We start from the raw sequence: 6,117 nt of genomic DNA on the forward strand, positions 1-6,117 counted from the left end.
GTCAGGGTCCTCTTCTCGCTCTGAGCTCCCTGGGCTGGCCACTGGCCACAGGAGGTGCTCATGAAATTACGCTCAGCCAAATGGGATGTGCGTTTCCCCGACAAGTCAGATGGAGCCAGACCCCTCAAAAACCATCTATACCAAAGGCAGGGGAGTGATCCCCTCTCTGACGAGCCTGATGTGCTTGTGTGCGGAAGCCCACCAGAAAGATGAAAAGACGTTTTGTTTCACCCTCGAAAGGTTGTATCTGAAGCCTATATTCCTGCCCTATTTGGTAGAATAGACCCAAGTAATACCCTGGAGGTGACATTTTAAAAAAACAGACACAGAAACTCGCCCATCCACATGGATGCTCTGTGTTTCAGAAATAGATAAGCCATTTGGAACCAGGTCTTGGTCAGTGTTCAAAAAAAAGATGTTTCAGTAAATGAAGGAAGGAATGATTTGGGGTACATTATAAAAATGAGTATAATTATTTTACACCAATGTGTGTTTGTGCGAGCATGAGTGTGAGTGTGTGTGTGTCCATTTTTGTTACCTAAAGCTGCATAATAAATAATCACAAAAATTAATGGCTTACAACAGCCATCATCACCTTTCATCTCACAGTGTCTCTGTGGGTCAGGCATTTGAGAAGGACCTGACTGGGCCGTTCTCATGTGAAGCCTTTCATACAGTTCCAGTCAGAAATCAGCTGAGACTGCATCATCTGAAGGCTCAGTAGGGGCTGGTGGATCCATTTCCAAAGGGGCACAACCTGTGGCTGGCAAGTTGTCACTGACTGCTTCAGTCCTCTCTGCCTGGCCTTCTCCTCGGGGCTGCTTGAGCATCCTCCTGGCATGGTGGCTGCTTCCTCCAGAGCAAGCCACTCGCAAGATCTGGGCAGAAGTCTCAAGTCTTCTATGACCCAGCTTTGGAAGTCTCACCGTATCACATTCTATCAGTCACATGGGCCCAGTCCTAATTCAAAGTGGGAGAGGATTACGCACTGCTTAAATCCTGGGGCCACCTTGGAGGCAGGCTACCTTCCTCCATGTATTTACTTACTGAGCCTCTGCTATATGTTAAGTACTAACTTTCTGTGGTAGGGACATAAATGTATATATGTCATGATCCTGTCCTCAAGGAGCTGTTTGCTTAGGAGAAAGAGAGATGAGCCAGTGCTGCCTGACATCAGTGTTTGGGGCTGTGGCTGGGGTGTGCACAAGGACCTGGCGCAGACCCCACTGAGGGGCCCAGGGCTCACTAGGACCTTGAGGCACTGATGGGGTTATTTGGGCAGAGCTGAAAGGGAAGCTTGCTTCTGCTGGGGGATTGTCTGGATAACAGGCGTAGAGGCACATAGGAAGGTGACTGCTTATGGCACTTCAAGGATGTCTCACGGCAGAGCCGAGAAGCACACGTGGGCAGCAGGAGAGGTGAGGAACGGTGGGCTGTAGCCTTTAATTGGGTCTGGGTTTTGGAAAGGTCGCTTGCTGATGGCAGAAGGATGGATTAAAGAAAGATGAAAGGAGATGGGTGGGGTCTGTAGGGAGAACTCAGGGTGGGCTGATGGGGCTTCAAGTAAAGCCAAGAGCATGGCTCAGCACTGAGGAGGGAGGGGAGCTTGGGAGATGAAAATGAAGAAGAACCCCCATAGTCAAGAATGATTGACATGCTTGGAGCAGGGGTGGGGGGCAGGTGTGTGGTGATGCCAGGGCTGGGGCTTGTGGGGCTGACTCGGGGAGGCCCTTTCTCAAGAGGGGGACGTAGACCACGATGGCTGATGGCAAAGGCGTGATTCAACATTCACACACATTTCCTTGTCTGTAACATGAATAGTATTTTCTATTTCCAAGAAACCACTTTGTTTCCACTTTTAGGTAATTGCTTTTACTCCATGTCTAAGAAGTGAGCAATTTAAATAAAGATATTTACACTTTAAGTTTTTCTTAGTACTTCCAAACAGAGACATATGTATAAATGCTAAACAGAAGTTCGGAATCAAACCTTCTGGACTTTCTAATGTTCTCTGTTGGGGGAAGTCGGTATGGCTTAGAGCCTCCTAAACCCCCTCAACCAGGAGGGGCAGGTCTGGGGGCGAGACTGAACGCAAACAAGTTTCACAGGATGTGGGGAAGGTGGCCAGACTTAGAAAATAAAAATATAGCATGCCAAGTTAAATTTGAATTTCAGATGAACAATGAATACTTTCTTGAATAAGTATTCTCCATGCAATATTTGGGAAATACGAAAAACGTATGTCTTCTTGATCTAAAATTTGGATTTAATTGGGCATCCTGTATTTTATCTGACAACCTTAGACATAGGGGATTTATGTCAATGGCTTCTGGACAGTCCTGGAGTAAATGATCACTCAGGACCTTCTAACAAACCTAAGTGGCCGGGCGCAGTGGCTCTCACCTGTAATCCCAGCACTTTGGGAGGCCGAGGTGGGTGGATCACCTGAGGTCAGGAGTTTGAGACCAGCCTGACCAACATGGTGAAACCCCATCTCTATTAAAAATACAAAAAATTAGCCAAGCTTGGTGGTGGACGTCTGTAATCCCAGCTACTCAGGAGACTGAAGCAGGAGAATCGCCTGAACCCTGGAGGCAGAGGTTACAGTGAGCCAAGACTGCGCCATTACACTCCAGCCTGGGTGACAGAGTGAGACTCCATCTCAATAAATAAATAAATACATTATAAAAATTTAAAAAACCCTAAGTGATAGGTTGATAGGTGCAGCAAGCCACTGTGGTACACGTTTCCCTATGTAACAAACTGGTACATCCTGCACATGTACCCCAGAACTTAAAATAAAAATTAAGATTAAAATATGTGGCCTGCCTAGTGCTAGGTACAGAGTGAGTTCTTGGATAACTATGGGAAGCTGTGAGAAAAGTGATTCATCCTGTCCAGGCAGGCTCAGCTTCTCCCGTTACCTGAACTCGGCCATACCCTTCACGACCAGTCAAACACCCGGCTGCCATACGCCCTACCCGGCCGCCCTCCCGTGGGACCTTCCCCGGGGCAGCTTCAGTGCCTGTGAATTATTGTTTTTGCTCTCTCAGGCACAACCTGCATACACTGATGAGACTGGTTCTTTGCCCTGAAGGTGAATGTACTGGGCTTTGTTGGCCGCTCCTAGTTTTGCAGTAATGCACCAAGTACGTTCACTCCCTAAGGGATTTTCATCACATAACATAGCATGTCGCCTAACAAAGGAGGGAAAGAAAGGAAAAGAGTAAGGCTTAGACTGAAGTACTTAAATTCAAGTCTCAAGTCAGCCACCTGCTAGAGGACTTGAAGATAATCCAAAGCCCACAGTATTTTGTCAGGAATGAGAGGTGGAGATAAGAAGGTACATAGAATTTTGTATCTCACAAATAGCAAATCTTTTGGAATATGTAATTGAATTACAGGATAAAATCCTTACAATGAAATTGCCATGGTTCATTTCACAGTGTCTCTGGCAGGGCAGGGGTTCTCTGGCGGGAACACCCAAGTCCAGTCCCAGGGTTTTCTCACGTTGGGCTCAAGGTACCCCAAGAAGATGAGAACCTGGGGCCACATGGAGAACTGCGGTGAAACTGGCTCCTTGAACTTTGCTTTGAGGCCTGTGAAGCTGGTTTGCCCATCCTCCGACTTCACGGTCACTAAATATGCCCTGCGGGTGATGTAAGCCGGACCCTGGACCCAGCCTGAGGTTACCTTCCATGCCTGAGCACGGCATGGGACTTCGGCCATTGTGAAAACAGCAGGTTCACCCCTCTCTTCCTGCCGTTCCGTGAGAGTGGAAGGCCCCCTTCTGAGGGATGGCTGGTGGAGATCAGGCCTCATGTCCCGTCCACTGGAGCAAGCTGCCTCAGGAAATGGAGAGTGACCGTCTGTCCCGAGTGACTACGACCAAGTTCCCTTGCGGCAGTGCAGTCTCGACTGTTCCATGGCTTCAGTCCTCACTACTCAAAGTGCGGCCCACGGACCGGCAGCGTCGGCCTCGCCTGGGAGCTTCCTAGAAGTGCAGCATCTCAGGTCCCACTGCAGTCCTGCTGAATCAGACCATGCATGTCCACAGGATCTGCGTCCACACAGTGCGGATGGGGAGCACTGGCCCCCGTAACGGATGCTTTTTGGAGGGCGGATAGGTAGGGGAAGCTTCCACTCTATTGTCTTGGCTGTGGACTCACAGAACGCCATGTCTGCCTGGTGCATACGTGAGAATTTTGCAGACAGGGATCTGCACAGCACCGTGGGAAGCCTCCCTCGTCAGTCATGGCCCTCGTCCCTCAGACCTCCCATCCTAGATGTGGTTCAAGACAAGCATACGGTGGTCCGGAGGAAGGTGGAATGCCCAAAGCCGAAGAGCTGTACGGTGGAGACCTAAGGCCTGAACCCAGGTTTTCTGAATCCTGTTCCAATTTTTTTGCCACTCTATTTAGAAAACAGGAAATAACAAGAATGCAAGGTATCCTGTTGGAGCCATCAAAAGGCCTTAGGTCATATGCTGAACAAAGAACAGAGCCTTCATGGTGTGTTTGGTGGGCCACTCGCAGAAAATAAATATAACACGTTAGCTTAAAGTTCCTGCTTCAGCCACTGTTGGTCAAGTAAACCTCCTCACTTGAGTGTGAAAAAGCCGAGTCATAGGAGGCACATTCGTCTCTACAACAGTCTTTTTCTTGAAAAGTGCAGGAAAAGTAATCTTACTTTGACGGTATTACAAGAGTCGATTGTTCTTCTGTAAAGCCGTGAAGCAGTTGTAAAGAGGATTGATTGCTCATGATTCTCTGTGTGAGGGTGACTTTGTAGATTTGGGTTTCCTTCAACTGCAGTGCCACTGAATCAGGAATACGGCAGGACTGCAAAAGGGAGAAGAAAGTGGGGGTTTGGGGGGGAAAATAAATACCACTGGAGCACCCTTGACTTTTGAGAGTCCTGTGTGAATTCCACACCTTGTCTGCCCCCATTCTGGCAGATAATGGAATGAAGGTGCCCAAAGGGCTTGGGTGCAGGCGGCAAAAAATAAGGAAACCTGTGGCATCCTGGGCTGAGCCCAGGGCTCTGCCGTTAGACTTATCTTGACTGGGAACTTCTAGGAAGATTCAAAATTCTGCTTTTGAAGCAGTCAGACAAGTGCTAGCCTTTGGAAAGCGGTTGGTGCTCATCCACAAGCCGCTCTCTTCTTGCTCAGATGTTTGAGCCCTGCAGAAGCACCAGAGTCTGCCATGTTGGTCCAGCCAGGGGCTGCCGGCAGCTTCCCTGGTCTCCACCCACCCCCTTTTTAAGGGTCTTCTCAAATTCTTTCCTCACACCCCAGCTGCCCGCCCTTGTCAGCTGGGGAGATTGCTGCTTCTCGCCTCCTTTGTGAGATTTAAAAAGCTTCCTATTCTTCCTTTGAAATGGAGGAATAAGGCCTATCTTCGGGGTTTCTTTGCAAGATGAGTAAGCGGCCCCTTTCAAAGCCCTTGGGAAAGATTTCAATAGGGGATTTAAGGCAGGACAGAGTAGTTCATGTGATTCCAGGCTTAAGATGTTGTCTTCGGCATTAGACCTCAAGAAATCCAGCCTATATTTCCATTGTGTCTGGGAAATTAAAAGCTTTAGCTTTTGCCTATGAAAAATATTTGCTTAATTGAACAAAGTTGCCAATCGGACAGTGCTTGCTGGGAACTGATGTGCTAAATCTTCCCTGAGGACTTTACTCTGTTAACAAGAAAGAAAATTGTCTTGAATGCGGTGTCCTGCCCTGTATTCCTGATCAACAGGGCACCATCTTAGCTTCCTTCGAGATGGGGTGAAATGGAGATGAAAGCACGTTCCCTGGCTGGTCATCTGTTATGCTTCCTGTGGTGACTGAAGATCCAGCATAGGGGCCCTTGTGCAGCATCTAGTCATCAACTGTCAGGCACATCCCAGGCCTCTGGAACTGTGCTAATCAATGAATAAATCCGCAAGTGGATATTGAACGTCTATTGCATATGCAGTGCCAGAGACTTTGAGGACTGCTGATATTGCATTAGGTAGCAACGTCAAGGAGTGTCTCCCCTACGTGTGGTGGGGAAGGCAAACACATATTAATCAGTAAGTTCCACAGGGAACCTGCCACCAAGTCAAGTTGTGTGTGTCCGACTACCA

This window comes from Mandrillus leucophaeus, unplaced genomic scaffold, assembly GCF_000951045.1.
Source record: "Mandrillus leucophaeus isolate KB7577 unplaced genomic scaffold, Mleu.le_1.0 Scaffold134, whole genome shotgun sequence".
Taxonomy (NCBI): domain Eukaryota; kingdom Metazoa; phylum Chordata; class Mammalia; order Primates; family Cercopithecidae; genus Mandrillus; species Mandrillus leucophaeus.